The sequence below is a fragment of the Equus caballus genome, chromosome 26, assembly GCF_041296265.1.
Source record: "Equus caballus isolate H_3958 breed thoroughbred chromosome 26, TB-T2T, whole genome shotgun sequence".
NCBI classification, from domain to species: Eukaryota; Metazoa; Chordata; class Mammalia; order Perissodactyla; family Equidae; genus Equus; species Equus caballus.
Window position 1 is genome coordinate 41,063,428 of NC_091709.1, and position 21,130 is coordinate 41,084,557.

Below are 21,130 nucleotides of genomic sequence, written 5' to 3' on the forward strand. Positions count from 1 at the left end.
CTGGAGAGATTAAAAGGTGAACATCAGTTTTCAAAAGCAAGTTAGGGGAGCTTACACACACACACACACACACACACACACACACACACCCCACGCTTTCTCTCTCTCTCGCGCGTTCTCATTCTTTCCCTCTCTGTTTCTCTGTCCACCCTGAACAGTATGCCATTTTAGTTGTAAAAAAAGTACCTTTTCTACATCATTCAGAATTTGGCCTCACACCTATGAAGCATTCATACTAATTGGAACACCAAGGATTATTAAGCATTGCTTAGAAATGTGTTCCTGAAAGCTACAAAGTAAAAAAACTTTAATACATATTTTAATTTTGTGTAAGGGAGCTTGACGGGTTGATTACTTAGAGGCTGTTGGATAAGAGGGACTATTTCCGGGCTTTCCTATACCCACTCAGAGCTACAAATACCCCTGAGAGCCCGAGTTGCAGCTGTTTTAGCTCCCAGCTACCCTCTCCCCCCCCCCATAACTCTCTCTCATGTGAATTTAAAGGTTTAAATATCCAAATACAAAAGTTGATAATTTCAGGTAAGTCCCTCAGCTCTGGATTTTACCCTTGTTTCTTGTTGTTGTTAGTGGTGGTGTGACAGTGGTGGGTGGTGGCAGCGATGGTGGTAGAGATGGTTATGTTGATGGTGGTGGTGGTGATGGTGTTGGTGGTAGAGATAGTGATGATGACTGTGATGGTGGTGCTGTTGGTGGTGGCGGTGGCAGTGGTGATGGTGGTGGCGATGGTGGGGGTGGTGGCAATGGTGATGGTGGTGGTAGTGGTGGTTGTTATTGGTGGTGATGGTGATGGTGGTGGTGGTACTGATAGTGGTGGTGGTGATGGTGGTGGTGGTGGTGGTGGTAAAGGTGATGGTGGTGGTGATGGTGATAGTGATGGCAGTGGTGGTGGCGGTGACTGTGGTGGTGATAGTGACAGTGGTGGTGGTGATAGTGACAGTGGTGGTGGTGATAATGAGGGTAGTAGTGATGGTGGTGGTGGTGGTGGTGTGGTAAAGGTGATGATGGTGGTGGTGATGGTGATAGTGATGGCAGTGGTGGTGGTGGTGGTGGTGACTGTGGTGGTGGTGATAGTGACAGTGGTGGTGGTGATAATGATGGTAGTGGTGATGGTGGTGGTGGTGGTGTGGTAAAGGTGATGATGGTGGTGGTGGTGGTGATGGTGATAGTGATGGCAGTGGTGGTGGTGGTGGTGACTGTGGTGGTGGTGATAGTGACAGTGGTGGTGGTGATAATGATGGTAGTGGTGATGGTGATGGTGGTAATGGTGGTGGTGGTGGTGGTGATAGTAATGTTGGTGATGCTGGTGGTTGTGATGATGGTGGTGGTGGTGGTATGGTGGTGGTGATAATGATGGTGGTGCTGGTGATTGTGGTGGTGGTGGTGATGATGGTGATAGTGATGGCAATGGTGGTAGAGATGGGGTGGTGGCAGCGGTCATGGCGGCAGAGGTGGTGTGTGGGTTGAGGCTGGTAGGTGTGGGATAAGGAGGAAATATAGAATAGTGAGGATGGGAATACATGTGGCTTGACTTGTTTTAGATAGTACTTGGCAATAAGAAAAAGATAAAAGATTTTTACGTTGGGAGCTTAAGAATTTGTAGTTACCTTTTTAAAGCATCCTGATTATTATTCGTTAAACCAAAGGTCTTAACCCTGGCGGCTCAGTAAAACTGTGTGTGGAGCTTTTAAAACACACCGATGCAGAGATTGCTCCTCGCTGCCGCTCTGATTTAATCAGTTCGGAAGAGCAGCAGACCTGAATATATTTTAAACTCTCCCCAGGAAATGTTAATGTGCAGACAGGGCATTGAACCACTGCAGGACGGACAGACCACCCCAATTAGGCAGAGGTAATGGGGAGAGGGAGGTTGGTGGTGTCGCCTCCTCTGAAGGAACAGCTTTGTCATCACTGGTGGGTAATAAAGCCACCCACTTCATTTCTTAATAGATATTACAAAATATTTCAAAAATTCCAGAAAGGACACCTAATACCCATCCTCTCACCTCCAGATTTAATGGATATTAGTATTCTGCCTTATTTTTTCTGTATCGGTTTTGAAAATGTGGCTTCTAAAAAACATCTGGTAAATATGAATGATTTGGGGAATGTGCCGTATATTTGGGCAAATGTACTTGGAAGGCATGTTGCTCATTTCGGTTCCCTCTTGGTCATCTATACTTGAGAATAAGGGAGGGAACTGGGCGGAGGCGGTGGTAGGGACTGAAGGCTGGGTAAAGATGGGGAGACAAGTCGGGAAAAGGGGTACAGAACAGGCACAAGGCTCAGGACATATGAAGAAACCCTCAGTTTGTCTATTGCTGGCCCTGGCAGTGAGGTTGCAATATTTTTATTAAGGAGTCTTTTAAGAGGAAAATTCTATTTGGGAAAGTGAGCAATCCCAAGAATTTTAGCTTTCTTTGTCACCTATCTAGTTCCTTTGGTAGCTTTTCATTAAGTTCCTGAGAATTCTTTTTCATCTCATCCCCGTTTTGCAGAAAAATGTTGATTTCTTTGGTCAGAACCTACTCCAATACACCCCATATAAATGGCAGCCTGTGTGCTCTGTCACCAATGGCAGAGGGAAGTTTGTCTTTTTTTTCTTTTTTTTCAAGATTGGCACCTGAGCTTATATCTGTTGCCAATCTTCTTTTTTTTTTTCTTCGTTTTCTTCTCCCCAAAGCCCCCAGTACGTAGTTCTATATTCTAGTTGTAGGTCCCTCTGGTTGTGCTATGTGGGACGCCACCTCAGCATGGCCTGATGAGTGGTGCCATGTCGGTGCCCGGGATCTGAACCGATGAACCCCAGGCGGCCAAAGCGGAGTGCGCAAACTTAACCACTCGGCCACAGGGCCAGCCCCTAGGGAGGTTGTTCTTTTGCTCTGCTCTGCTGACTGCCCTCCCTTCTTTGGAATTGCTGCTTTTTGACATTTCCATCCAACAAGTACTACCTCGGGTTCTGGATTATATTCCTAGCACAGCAGCTGAAATTTCCTTCGTACTTCCATTTGAAGATGTTTATTTTAAAAAGATGGTAGAAGGTAGACTTTAATTCTAAAATACTTCCATAAATAACCTCTTCCAAGTTCCTGTAATTCACTTTGGCAGAGAGATGCTACATACATAACCCAGAGAAATGTCAAAAATAGATACAAACAAGCCGAGCTCAATGCTGGCCTCTTCCTTTCTGTTTCTTCTCTCGGATTCTCTCCAATATCATGGCCTCTGAAATCTTAAAATGATCTGTTAAATTACGCTGTAATCAAAACCCTGTCATTCTCTATCACTTTTTAACTTCAGGAAGCCTTATAATTCTTGCTTAACCTTTTGAAAAAAAAAAGATATAAAAGGGATGGTCTGGCAAGCTCAGTTCTAGAAGCTTATTCATCCTTCCTTGATGTCTGTCTAAACTCATAAAAGGAACAAGGCACCCAGAAAATAAGTGGAAGTTACTTATAGCCTTGCAGCATCAGCAGCACCGGGGAGCTGCTTGGAAATGCAGGCTCCCAGGCTCAGCCCCACACCTACTGAGTCAGAATGTGCATTTTACAGCACACAGTCAACACTCGTGCCCCTCTACTCCCACACGCAATATCGACTTACCTCCTGGAAAATTTGCCTTACAACCTTTGAGACCACTCTTGGGTCCCCTTATATGTAAGATCATTTTAGGAAAAGACTTGCCAACCGATCAACACTTTCTCCAAATTTCTTTTGTTAACATGGGAGTGATGATTCCAATTTCATGTTTTCCAAGAGAATCTAGAGACTATCACCTTATTTTTAAAATGTGCTCGCAATGTCATATTTACCATTTTCTAACAAAAATTATAGGCGCTAAGCAGGGAAGAGAAATACACACACCTTCCTCGTTATGGCAGATCAGCTTCTTTCTAAAACCCAAATGACAGTCCTGGTATTTAGAGATGAGCAAGAGAAGGGCTTTTCCTAAGGGTTCATGAGGTAACGTGGCTTTGTCCTCAAAGACGCTAAGGATCAAGACCCAGCACGTACAACTACTCCAAAGTGGGAAGGGCCTAGAATCAGCCAGGAGAGAGTGGGAAGCAGGCAGTCTTAATGTAACCCCATTAGTAGCCCCTTTGGGGATGTCTGCACCCAGTGGGGGAGCATTATCAGACTCTTGAATGGACTCGGTTTTGTTTCTGACTGAAGACGGCATGCCCACTTTGGTAACCCTTCTCCCCAAGACCCCCTCCCATAACCCAACATCTCTACCCAATTACCCCCACCCTCCCCACCTTCCACTGGTGCTGACCTCCCACACCCTGGACGTCACTCTTTGAACAGCGTCTGTAGTTAGAAATGCACAGCCCTTTCTGCCTCCATCCCTCCCACCCCCTGAGAGGTGGACCTCCCAGTACATTGTCCTTCTGATTGCTTCTATAAGGGGGTGGGGGGATTGGAAGGAGGGTATCAGGGACAAAGGGGCTGTGAGGTGGAGACAAAGGGTGTCAAAGAGCCCCGCCCCAGGCCTGACAGTGAAGCCCTGGTCCAGATCCCTATTTGATAGACGGAAATACGAAGGGAAGCCTCAGTGTAGAAACTTGCAGTTTCTAAGGTGTTGCCGGGGTGAAATCATACCCTTAAAACCAGGACAGAAGTCTCAGCTTCTCACAAAAGTCTGATAAGTGCCTGTTGGCCATAATAACAGCTGATGTTTCTGAAGCACTTGTGACAGCCAGTGACCTCACACACCTGTTTTCACCTGACACAATGAGGCTCGTTTGGGGCTTGGGGCTTCTTGCTGGCCTGACAGAGGGGTTCAGTTGTGCCTCAGCTGGCTAGTGGCTGGGGTGCCCCGGTGGGAGACACACATTTTTTTGTGGGCCATGAAGGCGCACAGGTGACCCTTCTTGGGCCTCAAGACTGCGGCATGGCTAAGAGGGCAGAATCCTGCCCTGCCATGTCCTGGAGGAGACTCGAGGGTGGCATGGGGTTTGGGGGTGAACGCACCCGTCCAAAGCCTTGTAGGAAGACTCAGGATTTCTGTCTAGCAGGAGTCAGCATCTGTCAGGGAACAGACAAGCTGACGGCCTTCGGAGAGAATAAAGCTGGGCCCCTGTGGCAGCGGGAACACCAGGCTGGCAGACACATCCCTGCCCCAAACAGAGGCGAGCAGAGACAGTGCCTGGAGCCCAGAGTTTGCCTCGGAAAATGCCCTTGAGCTTCAAAAAGAAAAGAAGAGACTAGTGTCTGCTGCTGGGACCGCGGGGAGTTCACCTCGGAGCTGAGGCACGGGTACCCAGGCTCTCTCCGAGGGAGGGCCAGTGGGCTGGGATCAATCCCAGAGCCGGGAGGGAATCCGGTGCGTGTGGAAGCTGGAGACTTGCCTGTAGGAACCCACTCTGTGGCTTCACCTTGCTAAGGGATTCAAACAGAATGTCTAAATGCTGAGACTGACAGTTTTGGGGGAGACCCGGGTTCTCTCCACTCTGGGAGGCTGCCTTGGCTTTGAAAAGCTTATTGCAGACCTCTCTAAAAGGAGGCCCATTCAACTGTGACCTTGCAGACCCCCGTCCTGTCTCTGTGTTCAGTCCCATCCAAGGTGTTGCCCAGCAAAAAAGGGGAACAATCAGTCACAGGAACAGGTGAAGCGAGTAACTCCTCCATGAGAGCCAAACCCGTGCTAGATGAAGCCCTAGTGACAGGGAGGGAGGAGCCCAGGCCAGCACTGCCCATGGTGGGAGCAATGACCTGCCACGCCACTCTGAGGGCGCTCCCACCTCGAACCACTGCCTGCATGTTTTGCTTACTCACTTAAGCCCAGTGAGGAGGCTGTAGATATAGATGACGTAGAAACGGCCTCCTGGCTATGGGTTTGGTAGAGGTGGGGCCAGCTGGGGGCGAGAGGAAATGGTGGTTTAAAAATAAACTCTATTATTCCTCACAACTGCCTATTTAACTGATAAACTAAGTGTTGTGATTGATATCGCCATCGGATAAACACAATGATCCTTTTTCTAGAAGCAAAGTTGTCCATTCCACTGCTTTGTCTAAAATCTTGCTTCGGCTTCCCATGGGAATGAGATCTAAGGTCCTGGTCCCGGAGCACCTGGTCCCTGTGGTCTGTCCCCTCGCCCCTTCCTCATGCCTGTTTCCTGGACTGCACCTCCTTGTCACACTGCTCCCTCAGCCTGCCAAGCCTCCGTCCTTCCCTACTGCTCCCTCTACTGCCTGTGTTCATCGAGGTACATCTCTGCTTTTAACCCTTAGCTCTGCCACAGGTCTGTGCAGACTTCACAGCTGCATTGTAGCCATCTCAGGGACTACCCATCTCAGCCCCATGGCTATGGTCCTCTGCCCTACCCGTCACTATGAAAAGCCCTTTTCAGTGGCTCCAGAGTGTTACCACAGGACCTAGGACCCAGTAGGACTCAGCCCGTTTGCTGTGGGAGTGAAGATCAAATGAGATTACAGACGGCAAAACCCTCCCTGAGCCGGACCTCGTGAGAAAACAGAAGGAAGAGTCCTCTTATGGCCATTAAAGCAGACCTTGAACACTAGGCTGCAGCATTTGCTCTTGTGGGTTCTCAATCCTGGCTGCCCTTTAAGTTTGCCTGGGAGGCCCTGAAGAAGTCCCAGTGTTGGGGTGGGGTACCACAGACCTGTTAAAGGTGTATGGCCAGGGCGGCCAAGGTTGTCCTAGAGAATCGTTTGTCCAAGTCTCTTCGGCTGCTGATTCCAGCCCGGCATCCACGGAATCTGCCCTTTGTCCTTTGAGTGGTCATCAGATTGGCTCCAGGTCTTTACTGGTCATGGAAAATTCCACTCCAGATGGGCCACTGCGAAGTGCCTTTCAAGACTTGTTCCTAGTGGATTTCACGTCAAAATTTTAAAAATGCCAATAATGTGCTACCATTTTTTGTTGCTGTGGCTCTAGAAAGTCTGTAGATGGTGGATAGAGTTACAGATTAGAATCCACAAGCTTCGTGCATTGCTGGGGGATAAAGGATATTTCCTTCTGAGCTCCATCTTCCCATCTGTAAGATGTGTGTAATGCCAAAACACCGGATATCAGAGATGTTGGAAGAAGTGAATTGTTAAAATATCTACGAAATCCTATTTTTTAAAAATGAAAGGCATAGCTAGGGAAAGAGATTTCTTTTTCTATTAGTCCATGCATAATTTACAGATGTTAATGATGATTGCCATCTCTTTTCTATTTCTTTGTTGAAGTTTTGAATGCAGACAAAACTTTTAAAGACCCTATTTTGACAAGAAAGTATTTTTCAATGTTTTAAAATAAGACAGGTAAAAATCTCACGCAGTAAAAAAAAAAAAAAAAATCGAGATTTTATTTTTCTTCTGTTAAGAAGCAAAAACTTTCAGACTCTAATGAGTATATTCTTCTCATGTTTTAAAGCGGAAATCAGCTAATAAAGGGACAGATGACTCCGTCTACTGAGAAACACTACGCTGTGATGCTCCTGGGTTGGAGCGGAATGATGGCGGCAAAGAGGAGAGTTTTATTTTTGTGTATAATCTCAGTGGAAATCACGACATCTCTTTAATGATATTCTTCCACATGTGAAACTAACACTAGTTCGTGAATTCAGGGGGAAAAACTGTCTTGGCCCTGAAATACGGCCAAGTAGACTGTGGAAGCTATTGGTGAGAAACTGGCCTTAGATGGATTGTTCTCTCTCACTCGCTCTTTCTTCCCCCAGCTGCGCTCTCTTCCCTGCCCTCACGTCTAAAAATTATACCTTTATTTCAAGAAGCTAATGTACTACCACAGTTTTGCTAACTCTCTTAAAAACTTCTTCTAAAGAACATGTCTTGGACACCCACGGCCAGGTGAATATTGATTGAAGACTGGATCTTAAAGAAGTCTGGGAGAATGCTGAAAGAGTAGAGGTGGGAAGAATTCAAGGCCAGATGTCCAGACTCCTGACTCTGATTACAAATCTTGGTTATTTCACATGACCTACCACGTGAACTTGGCTTTTGGTTCACTATCTGTTAAATGGGACTAAAGGGGACAACAGGGTGGGCCATTCTTTGCAGGGTTCTTGTGAGAATGAGTTGGCTTAATGACTGGGACATTATTTCTGAAAACTTGTCTCATCTGAGTTCCACCAATAGGAAAGTTTTTGCCCAATGTCTGATATCAATTCCTTCCATGTAACTGGTCCGGTCATGCAGCTGAGTGGCTCAAGTGAGCACAGGCTCTCGTAGCTGGGAAGGACCTGGTCCAGTTTCTTTGAACATCCTTGCCTCCAGTTAGGTTGCTTACGTGGTCAGTGGATCAGTGGATTAGAGGTTGCTCTCTTTGTTGAGCTCTGGCAGAATGTAAATAGGTGCAGACTTTCTGGAGGGCAATTTGGTGAAATGTAACAAGAGCTTTAAAAAAGTGCTTACCCTTCTGCTCAGTAATTACATTTAAAATACTTTATACTAAAGAGACATTCTGATAAGGTGTTGTACAAAGATATAGTGTGTGTAGGATATTTACAATAGCAGTGTTGACAACACAAAAAAGCAAAACGACCCAAATGTCCAAAACAAATGACGTAATAAATACACACTACATATGTTTTCTAATTACTTACAGGGCAGCCATCACAAAGACATTCTATATTTATTCAACAATATTGAGTGCTTACTACGTGCTGGGCAATGTTTGCGATGCTAGGGATACACCAGTGCGATGGTTAATTTTATGCATCAACTTGACTGCAGTACAGGGTGCCCAGATTAAACAGTCCTGAGTGTGTCTGTGAGAGTGTTTTTGGATGAGATTGGCATTTGAGTTGGTGACCTCAGTAAAGTAGATTGCCCTCCCCAATGTAGTAGACCTCAGCCGATCCATGGAAGGCCTGAATAGAACGAAAAGTGGAGGAAGGAGGAATTTGCCCCTTTTCTCCTGCCTCACTGCTGGAGCTGGGACATCTCATCTCACCTTCTTCTACCCTCAGACTGAGATTTACATCATCACCTTCCTTGGTTCTTAGACATGCGGACCTAGACTGAATTACATGACCAGCTTGCCCTGGTCTGCAGCTTGCAGAGAGCAGCTCATGGGACTTCTCAGTCTCCTTAATTGCATGAGCCAATACCTTATAATAAACCTCTTCGTCTATATATCTATTGTGGGAGACAGAAAATAACCAAAATCAACATCTAATTTACGCAGTATGTCAGAAGGTAACAAAGACTATGGAGGAAATTAAATCAGAGGAGGGTATGGCAGAGAAGGGTGGAGGATCCGGGCAGTCACAGATGTAAAGAGAGTGGAAATGGAAGCCCTCCATGAGAGAGTGGCAGTTCTGTAAGGATTTGATGGAAGAAAGAAGAATATGCAGGACAGAGGAAACAGGGAGCTAAGAGGCCTTGATGTAGCGAGTGCCTATCATGGGCAAGGAACAGCCAGGTGCCATCAGCAAGGTGGCTGCAGTGCAGGGAGTGAGGCCCGCAGTAGAAGGAAATGAGGCCAAATAAACCTACGCCCACCCGTAGCTACTGACTTGGAGAGAAGTCAATGATGTACTATTGATAAGAAAAGTAGGCCAAGGAATAGTAATACGATGATCTGATTTTAGGTAAAAAATGTAAATAAACCCATATATTTACCGTATGTGCTGTTTCCTTCCCTCTCTCCCTCCTTCCTTCTTCCCTTCCAGCCTTCCTGACTTCCTCTTGTTTTCTTTTTTTATAGATTATTTGAATTTTCACATTTTTCTACCTTGAATATAGCTTACTTGTGCAACAAATAGATGAGAAATGTCCAGGTCAAAGAAATGACTATGTTTTATTGTCTTTAGTCAAGCTGGATGAGTACAGGCTTCATGAACGTCAAAATTGGTTTACCTTTCTGAATTAGCAGCGAACATTCTTGGCTCTGTAGAATTGTTGAAACAATGGGAGAGTTGAAATTGGCAAGTTACTTTAAAGGTAAGTGTTATCTCAGAGGAAGAGAAGATCCGTTTCCAGAAGTCAGGCCAACCAATGATACACTTTCTCTACATTTCCATTGGTAGAAGTTTCACCAGGGTGGATGTGAAAAATGCCGTTTGTATGGAAACCACACCTATGACTATACGGTTATGAAGATCTACATGTGGAGTGCTCTTCTCATTCACACATATAAACCTACATAGACTTTGAAACTCATTTGTCCTCATAAGATTCAGTGTTGACTTTGCTGTAAAACTTTGATGATTGAAAGTGCTTCAGGAATGGGATACCCTGCTTTAACTGAATTATTTGGATTTTTTATTCAACCCAGAAGCAAAAAGAATTTGCACCTAGAATTCCTAGGATTTCAACTTCAGTCATTACAAGTCTTACTAAGCCACGAGCTTGCTTCCTTGTGTTGGTGAGTGTACCACGCTGGACATAGTTCAGTCTCTGATGATGTGGGCGCCTGTGGTGTATCTGGGACATTATTCCTCCTGTAAACTAATTTCTCCTTTAAAGATTACAAATGAAGCTGTAAGTAGCATCTGTCTCCTGAACATATACACTTAGCATTTTAAATAAGTATAAACTTATTAAATTACCTATTATAATTTTCCATATCTTCTTAGAAGCAGAGGATAGGAAAAATAGCTTAGTAATTTATTGAGTTTATTTCCCTGAACTATCCCTATTTTATAGCTGGAAAACCTGATGTAGAAAGAAGTTAAATAACTCATCTAACAGAACTTACTGTCTGTCAAAGTTCATTCTTCAGAACCTCGTGACTCAAAGTTAAGGCCAATCTCTCAGGCTTTTGAAAGTAAGTGTGGTTTTGGCTAACAGCTTGAGGGTGTAGGTTTTGATCTTTAAAGCAACCCGGAAGGAAAATACCAACATGGACATATCAGAAACCAATGACCCAGAAATGACTGAGCTCCAATTTTTTATATGACCCAGAGAAGCGAATGTTACCTTGTCCCATCTGAAACACACATTTAATCTTTTCCTCCGTCATTCAAAAGTGCATTTGAGTGACGTCTACAATGGATGTTTCCACTAGTACAAATTACTAAGAGAAGAAAACAGCTCTTTCCCTATTATATCTCCCCTCTGACCTCCATACATAGAATTTGAGTGTTTTTATTTCTTTCTCAGTGGGTCCTCGCTGAACTTTTAGAGATGGCTGCAATTTGACTACATGGAATAAAACAGTCTGTGTTCATTTTACAAAGAAAGCTATTTTTTAATAGTTTTAACAGTTCCCAACAGTTCCATTGGAATCAGAGCACATTAGGCATTATAGAAACATTAATCAAACGCCATATATTGAATGGCTCTCCCATGAAACTCTTGGGGAGAGAGGGTGCAGTGATGTCCAGGTCTAGCCCTGTTGGCAAGGGGGTTGGACCTGGCAGGGAGGCAAAGCACGCAGGGATACATCAGCATGCGAGGTGGCTGCATGACGAGGCCCATGGAGAGTGCCCATGGTAAGAAGGAGAAAGCTCAAGTGTGAGAACAGGACTTTGAATTTGGGTGGCATTTTCAAATATACTTGAATTGACATCTCAAACTTAGTGACCTGGACATTTAACTCAAGGAGTCACCTAGTTTATCCTTTTGATTTCTCTAAGACGACAGTAGAGAAATGATCTTCTCTTCCTTTTAAACCTATTCCAGGGTGTCAGAATCTCTGATTTCAGCAAGGCCCTCTTGCCTGTATCTCAGGCCCATTTCTCTCTCTCCTTATTAGAAACTACTGTCCTTTCCCCCTCCCACTGTCTGAGATTCTTCTCTTGTGCTAAGGGCTTCAAGGCTCTAGTCAAGTTTTTCCTTTCTTTGCCAATTCAAGGGGATTTCTCTTGTCTTTTCTTATGTAATTGGTCATTTATGAAATCTTGGGGGTGCTGAGGGGCACAGAGTGCCCTACAAAACAGTGTCCTACAAAACAGATTTGATCTGTTTCGTGGTTAGAATGTGAGGCACAGATGACTCAACCAGGTCCACTACGTCTGAAACCGGGCATGAGAAGAAGCCAGGATGGGTCAAGAAGCCCGCACTTGTCACTTAGGTGAGCGTTCTGTTGACTGCCCTCCACATATCCAGCGTTGCTTTATTGTAGCAAAACCAACAGCTCATCTGGAAATTTAACAAGGAAAGAAGTAACTGGAGTCCAGATTCCTTACATGAAGAAAGAAGTGAACTAGAACAACACTTGCATATTGCGAGAGCTCAAGCAGTCCAGTGAAGATCATGATTTCTCACAAGGACACCCAGGGTCCGTCCTCCGCACCAATGGCCTCTTGATACTTCTTTTGCAATAAAAGGGCAATCTACTTTGGATTGACTGGGGGTAACCAAAAAGGGTCTAGAATAGTTCAACAATTGCTTATTTTAAGAAAATCTTATTAACTCAGTGATAAAAATTGGAGGTTTATTTGAAAATGATTGGTAGATTTTAATTAAATTCTCCTATCCCAGACTAGTTTTGTGTGTCACCATAACCACAATGCTGTCTTCTCTATCAGTTGTTCTAAAATCTAGGTTTTACACACTTTATGGGTGGGCTATCATGGATGACTTTGGTATGGTTTTGGTGATTATTTATAACCAGGAATTTTCAGGTGACATATACTTTCTGATCTGGGAACCCTACCTAACAGCTATTATTGACCCCATGCACAATACAACCTCTTTGTTCAAAAGATACAGTGCTGCTAATTCAAAATAAACTCCACTTATGCACATGACAGAAATAAAGAATCAAGACTCTCATCTCAACGGTGTAAGCCAAATAAACTATTTCCCTGAAAAATAAAAATGCATTGAGAACAAGGTATTTTGGCTCATTATTTTTATTTGGAAGTCTTGTAAAAATGATCTGAACGTGTTTTGCCATTCTAGATCTGACCCACACCTCACATTGTGCTGAATGCACCTTGCCTTCGAGGTCTTCCCAGAGTAAGGCGGGTCCACGTAGCCCATTATATATTTTCTCTGATGGTAGCTCAGTGGGAGCTGTGGGTTAGTGACAGTTACTGAGAAGCCTCATCTATGACTCCATGTTTCCTGGGGCCTCAGTTCATGTGGTTCAGAGCCTGACTAAATCCCCATAGATTTCCATAATGACTTAAGTGAGGTTTTCTCCGCGGGACAGAAAATGTTGTAGTTTGACATACATGACTGGGAGTGACCATGAGATAAATATCAAGCAACACTGTTTTTGTAAATGAGAAAGGAGTCCTGTCTCCTCTCTGCTCCATATCACAAAGCACATTGGTTCCACCATCTTCAGTATCAACCAGCACCCCATTCATAACCCTGGGCACACTTGTCCCCCCACAGCGCCTCAGGAAGGACAAATCCCCAAAGACGTGCTCTAAGATGCTGGCAGCCAATTGCTCGCACTAGAAGGTGACAACAAGCTGCAGCCCTAACCTCAGCTCTAACAACCCTCACTCAGCCTTCTTCTCAATCACAATGTTTATTCACTGGAACAACCTCGACACTCCTCAACTGGACTATGGCCATGTGCAATTCCTCTTTTCACGGAGTGCGATGTTAGAGCGAGCTTTGGGCTGAATCCATCATCAACCTGGTCTTTCAGCTTATGAGCGATCTTCTGATGACAGCACCCCTGAAGGCACTAGAGCAGGGCCATTTTCTGTTGCTGCGTTACTACTCTGAGCATGCTTTGGTCTCCTTTTCTTCTTATCAGTCTCCAGCTGTCTCCTGATCCCAGCATTTCCTCTCAAGTCCCCCTTGTCAATGGCCGCCAGATTAAAATCTCTGGTGTAACCACCCCCTCACCCCCAATCAAAGAAGTTTCTTTTAAAAGATTTACAATCTCAATGCATGATACAATACAATCACAATTCCTTGTCAATGCATGGCTCTCTGTTTTCTCCACGGCATGGTAGACCATATTTCTGCCCGACGGAGTATCATCGCCCGTACTCCCTGGATGCACATGGATTCCTCATTTGTAAGACCCTCCATTTCCTCTCTCCCCACCAGAACTCTACTTCTTCCAAGACTCCTTTGCCTTCCACCACATCCTCAGATGTTTCCTACTGATGCCAGCCCTTATTCATGTTCCTCTCCCCACTTAAAGTCTAGCACTCTCTCATCTAACGCTATGCTTCTTTGAGTTGTACATCATTGTTTCGTTGATCGTCTTATTTTCTTAAAGTCTAACGCCTCTCAGGGCTGGAATAAGGACATTTTTTTCTGTTTCCGTCTCTGTCTTCTTTACATAGTAAATACTCATTAAAGATTTGTTGACTGACTGGTCCAAGGAGCCACGGAGATACAGGATGTAGCTACTAAAGGTCAATTTCTGGAAATATGCAGATGGTCAAGACATGTTTTAAATACAAGTGAACGTTATATAACTGTAATTATTCTTCACTTGACTGCATGACGGTTTGCCATGATAAGCCCTCTATTCAATTTTTATAATGTGGCTTTTCTCGAGAGTACACCATTCTTATTTCACTGGTAGCGTCTTCTATTTAAAGGATAATAGATGAGACTATTAATTTCAAATAAGAACTAGGAAACTTCTGGAGGATTAACTGGAATTCTAAAAGACTAAGCAGTTTATTTACACAATGAGAGCAGGAGAGAAGCCTGCTTTCTGCCCGTAATCTTTGCCACTTGCTGTGATTGTGCATATCTCATCTGTTGGAACAAAAGCCTTTTGTTCCCATCTTTTTCTCCTAGACACTGAGTCCAGGTTGAATCTGCTTGTGCAGTGGAAAATAAGGGCAGGCCCTCCGTCACCAGCTGTGGCTTTGCGTGGCTTTCAAGTGAGCACACACTGGGAGGTCTTCACCCTGGGAAAAAGCCTATGAGATTGGCAGCTGCCTCAGAGTTCCTCCTCAAAGCAGATTTGAGGAAAACCTAAGCCAGTGGTTCTGGAATGTCAGTGTGCATCAGAAACCCTGGAGGCGATGTGCAGATGGTGGACCCCACCTCCAGAGTTTCTGATTCAATGAGTCTGGCGTGGGCTTGAGAATGTGCATTTGTAACTAGGTTCCTGGCGATGCTGTTGCTGCTGGTTAGGGACACACTTTTGGAACCACTGACCTAAGCTGACTTTGGTCAGCTCAGATTCTTTCTTCTGCCCACGTACCCACCTGTGGCCAGAAAGGAGACAGGAGAGTGTTGGGTCTCAGTGCTCCTCAGCTGCTGATAAGAAAGGCGGCCACCTAATTCAGCCTCCTTCTCAATGAAGGAGTCCTTTTTTGACAGCGTATCTATAATAGGTTCTTTATTTGCCTTCCTATTTGTGTCCTCTCTCCTTATATATTTCACTGCGGTGGGCTGGCCACCCGAAGACGACTGCTGAAAATTCAAGAGAGTGAATCTATATTTAGGGTATTCATTGGCAAGACTTCAGGACACAGCTGCAAAGGAGGGGATCCATTCCTTCCTTGTTATTATTGAAACTGGATACCTTAAGAGTAGGAATTCTATCTAATTAGCCCATATTTTGTGCATAAGAGATGTCTACAAATCCGAAGTGTACTCTGGCTGATGTGTCCTGGAGTCCTGATTCTAAAAGGAACAGGGGCTATTTACAAATAAGAAAGTTCAGAGGCCGTGAGAAGCCTTCAAGGAAACATTTCCTTCCCTATTGATTGATGGTAGAGTTGTATTAACAACACGAAGCAGAAAGGTAAGCCTTTTCCATGGGGGAGTCCTATAGACCTGCAGCCTATGCATGTGGTCACTACGTTCCAGGCCTGCTCTCACTGCCCCATTTCATGTATGGACCAAAATGTCATTTTGGTGAAATGTGACATTTTCTTTATAGAGAAATGATAGTTCCCTAACAATAAAACCATTGCCTCGTAGAGCGATGAGGAGCCATTTGATTTGTTGACTGAAACTGAAGGTTGTCACTGCCCTCATGGGGGGACTGGGAGCTCTTTGTGATGTCAGAGACTCTAAAAACACATGCACACCAACCCCATTTCTTAGCTTTCCCAGCTTCTTTGTGCTTTCCAGGGATGGGGAATTCAGAGCCGTGCAAATGGAGAAGACAGATCCTATTACCTCTGCCCAGCTCTGACTACAGAAAATTCTTTCTTATATTGAACTGAAATATGTCACATGTAGCTTCTACCACTAGGTTCTAGTGTATCCCTTAGAGCCCAGCAGAACAGTTCTAATTCCTCCTTCATCTTCCAATATCAAGACCCCCGAAAACAACTACCATGTCCCCCCCCACCAAGCATTCTCTGGGGGAAACACCCGCCCAATTCCTTCATCTATTTCTTCTATTACATGATTTGGACTTACCTACCATCTTGACTGCTCCCTTTTGCACGTGACTCAGTTGGGTGGTATCCCTTTTAGGCTGAAATAGTAGGAGGTAGCAGTGAAATAAACTGTCTTCTCAAAAAAACTCTCTTCATTAAGCAGAAGTCCTCTATAAGACAATGTTCACTTTGGAATGGCAAGATATTTGAAGTGTTCAAGAGTTCTCTAATCCAGTATCACTGCCCCATGGAAGGATTAATGCATATTAGTGTTATTGATTATTTCAGGTTGGGAACCTCGGGCCCTGCATGAATGGTCTGTGGTTTTGGCACCCAAGTTAGAGGAGTGGAAATGGCACAAAAGAACTAGCAACATTATGCATTGCAACCATATTTCTTCTGACTCTTTCTCTCATAGCTTTCTCATACATCTCCCCCTGACATTTCTCTTTTCTAAATTGTAAGTTTAGCATTAAAACTCATCTCTCCCTTCTAGTGAAAAAGTATAGATTTTAGTTTCCAAGGATACCTGTTCTCCTTGAGGTAGGCAAGAGTTCTCAAAGAGCACTTACAAATTACATGGTCTGTTTCCACGAAAACATGGACTATTATTATACTAATTCAACCCAACCTTAGAGCATGTGTCTAACATATAGATGTTTATGTGATTCAAAATGCAAAGTGCTAGTCAACAGCAAGTACTAGATATTGGAAGACAGCATCTAATTCTTCAGCATTCTTAGACACAACGTGGGTGTAACTGTCAGGATTGGAAACTCGCTCCTGAGCATGAGTTGTGAAGTCAGCTCTTCTTTGTGTCAACTTTAATGGTTCAACTACCAGAAGTCAAACAATATGGATTTGCATCTCTTTTGTAAGCATCAAATACACCCACTCCAAAAGTCAAACATCCCAAATGATTTATTTTAAAAAATATGCTACTGAAGAACAATTCAAGGGCTCAAGAAAATAGTATTTCTACCAGGGATCTTTTCACCATTGGGGCAAATCATTTGCTCTGCCCTACTCTATTCCTGACCCACGCTAGCTATATTTCTTTGACGCCGGACATTTGTATTAAAGTGGTCAAGTGGGCAAGTTTAACACTGGGCAGATATGTCAAAGACTCAGGTATGTTCACCCTATCATTTTACCTTCCTCCTGGACACACACTATTTCCAGCTACCCTTGCAGTTAGGTATGGCCATAGAATATGGGCAGAAGTGATATGCATTACTTCCAGGCCTGGATCATTAAGAATCTCCTGCATAATTATCTGCTCTCTCTTCTCTACCTGCTAGCTGGACATCATGGAAACCAGGTGTTAAAGGTGATAAAGTGTCCGTCATGCCATACATGATCCCTGTATGGCATCAGCCAAATAGGGTTACTGGAATGAGAAATAGTTTTCTATTTTGCTAAGCTGCTAAGATTTAGGGATTTTTTTGTTGTAGCAGCTGTCTAATTAATAAAGTCCATATAGCCTCACCGAGGACCAAACTTAATGAGACATTGTAACAAATGAATAACAGCATCTATTGTTTATAAAGCACATACTTTGTGCTGGACATTGTGCTAAGAACCTCATATTATCACATCAATCTTCATAACATCTCTGGGGTAGACATGATTATTATTTTCATTTTATAGATATGCAAACCAAGAGCTTAAAGTATATCGAGGTCACACAATTAGTGTGGTGGATTATAAGAAAGTCCCCAATTATTCACTTCCCTCTCTGTAAGAAGTTCTGTGTCTCCACCTGTTGCCTTATGACTTGCAGTGCCTCCCTGTGGGACAAATATACATCTCCATCTCATTGACCATTGACATTGGTGTGACATGTGACTTGTTTTTGGTCCGTGGAACGTGAGTGGATAACTTGTGCCATATCTGAGCAGGATTTTCAAGAGCCATTGCTTAATTTGACATTTTCCCTTCCCTCTGACACCAGAATGGGATGTCCTAGACCAGATTGGTCTTTCAGCCTGGATTCCAGAATGAATAAGACAAAGGAGGGCAGAGCCACAGCTGACCAGCAAAGCCATGAAGCTTGAGGGAGAAATAAACCTTTGTTCTGTAAGCCACTGAGATGTCGGGATTGCTGTTACCACACCAAACCTAGTAAAAGCTAACCAATACACCTAAAGCTTGATGCAAATGCAGTTAGTTAGACACCAGAGCCTGCAGTCTTTATCACCAAGCGATACCTCCCAAGCGCACTGTCACACTTGCACAAATTCCTGTTGGATGATATGAGAGAAATTTAAAACATCATTTAAAAAAAAAGTCACTCTCATCCTTGGTAATAAAAAAGTGGATGCCTGTAAGTTTAAAGAGGAAACTGCCACAGCACCAGGATTCAAATTTTATTTAGAGATTTGTCCCTCATTTGCATATAATATGTTCAGATTTAGTCCCACAAAACAATTGTCGACAAGGACGTGGATCTTATTGTCTATAGATTCACTTGCTTGCTTATTTTGTAGTTTTCACAATGGAAACCACAAGTCTGTGAGTGGGAATATGACTGGTGGTGATATTAGCCACAATCTATTCACTAAAAGAACCAACAGTACTATATAGCCCCTAGTCCTAAGCACAGCCATACAAAGGAAATGTGACATGGGAAGGGGTTACTGGGATTAATCTGTTGATTTGTAAAGACATGAGTTAAAGAGCCATTTGGTTAAAATGTAGGGTTAAATTTTCAAACGTTGTAAGGGGGAAAGTTGACTGATGGTCTCAATGCAGCTGGACAACATAGAGATTTGAATGGCCCTTTGAACATTGTGCACTGAGCAAAATCATCCTCTGATGTTTTGTTTAAATAACTATTTGATTCAGTAATACACAAATAAATGAATACCTACAATTGATTAGCACACAAACTTAGATCAAGGCTGCAGTTTGGTGAATACTGAATATTCTTTTTAAAAATGACATTGTCCTTGTTTATTGAAGGGAAATAACTTTGTGTTATTAATTAGTGCTAACAAAATGATATCAAGTATATGTATATTATAGTACTTTGTGAAAGCAGAGTTGGAATAACATTACAGCACTAACTGGAATTATGCTGATCTCTTCTTTCTATAGGATCCTACTCATTTCTAGAACTAATTATTTAAAATGTATGTTTACTTTGACTGCAAATTACTGCAGTTTATTGTCTATCTCCCACAACACTTTAACTACAACTAAAGAGAAAACCTTCATTCAACAAAGAATCTTGATGATTTTTCAGCTTAATTACTAATTCATTTTTTACTGATATTACCAAATTTAATACTTTTTCAAAAATCCAGAGTGAATCAATTCTCTTTTGGTACTTAAATGACAATTATTGAAAATAAAGGAAAGAAACAATAAATGCCATCTCAATAAGCAATAAAGTTAAATTTGTTGAATTTAAACATCTCAATTCCACCCATAGTAAAGTTCTGATGCAATGAATTAGAAAAAAATCTTGCTTTTGAAAAGTATCATCACTTTAAAACTGATAGAAATAAATAACTGCCTTTTTCCCAGCTTCCTTCCTTCTTCCCCCTATTCTGACCCTCTCTGGTCCATTTCTCTTATTAATCTACATATTACTTACATATCATTTGATTAATGAAGAGTTAGTGAAAAGGAGAAGAGCTTCACCTTGCCTACTTGCCCATTTTGATAAAGAGGGTTCATCTTGTTTTCATGAAGATTCACATGGTCAACATTCAACCCTTGAGGAAAGCAGCACTTTCTACCTGTGAAAATCAGTGAATGGGGTGAAGCTTCCATAAGGCTATATTTACTTATTTTTAATCTCCAATGAATTGTTTCTATTTCTTAATAAACATCTATTCTCGTTTCTTATTTTCTTTTTATCACATAAAAAGATAGTTTGTGAGATACTAGAGATAGTTTGTGAGAAGGTAGGGAGGAACATGAAAGCAAAAGCATTTCTGTATACTCAAGGAAACAGCCTAGGAAGCCGCAAGTATTAAATAAAGGCTGGGTCATACAAGTGAATATATTATTTACTGGTGTTTAGGAAATAACAAGGTGAGATATCAAAATGATTTTAAAAAAAATTACAAAATGGCTCCAAGTGCACAGGGATAAATTTTAATTGTTCTTAACAAATCTTACTTGAAATGGGTAAAGCAATTATTTTGGAGTATGTTATTGACTGCTTAGGGGATATAATGACACTTTGCTCAGCAATTAGCCACCCAGGAAGAAAGCAAGTCTTAGTCTGATAAATTAGCACTGAATACATAAGCATGGAATCTGCCAGAACCAAAGACTATTGATTGAGCAATTTCCTATAGCTAGGTTATTTACATTCCTGTCTTTTAAAAAAATATTCATGAGAGAAATTGAACTTTAGAACTCACAAACGCATTACTTTGTTTATTTAGTAATCTATAGTCTTGTATGACTTTATCTTCATAACTAACCTCTACTTCCCTTCTGCTGATAATGTCAGATGGAGAAAAGCCAGGGTGCAGCGGTTTTGTTTAAGTCCTAACAATACCTCACACATCCTTCTTCTCTCTAGTTTAGGTAGCAACTCCTCTATAAATTAAACCAATGGATAAACTTATCACTATCCATCAGGAACTAAAATGCAAGAAATAGTGTAATATCAAACTCTTTCACCGAAGTCTGGAATAGATTGGTTCTGCCTTCATTAGTGATCAGGCACACACAAAAAAAGACTAGAAGGTATAAACACACTGCTTTAACCAAGTCCTGAGTGCTCTGCATGAATCATCTTTAGAAAGCAACGACATGCCCACAGTTGGAAAGCCCAGCAAAGAAAACCAGGATACATCTTGTTTACCTTCATAAGTAACAAACCAGAAGCAGCTCAAGACCACATACGCATAAGTGCATCCTCAAAAGAGAAAAGCAGCCAGAAATATTGTAGAGGCATTGTT

At 42.8% G+C, this 21,130-nt stretch overlaps 1 protein-coding gene across 2 annotated transcripts in view; it reads right to left on the reverse strand.

Moving 5' to 3' along the window:
* Window positions 1-21,130, reverse strand: part of KCNJ6 (potassium inwardly rectifying channel subfamily J member 6) — a 268,323-nt gene that overhangs the window by 244,041 nt on the left and 3,152 nt on the right. The gene's annotated exons all lie outside the window — the stretch shown is intronic.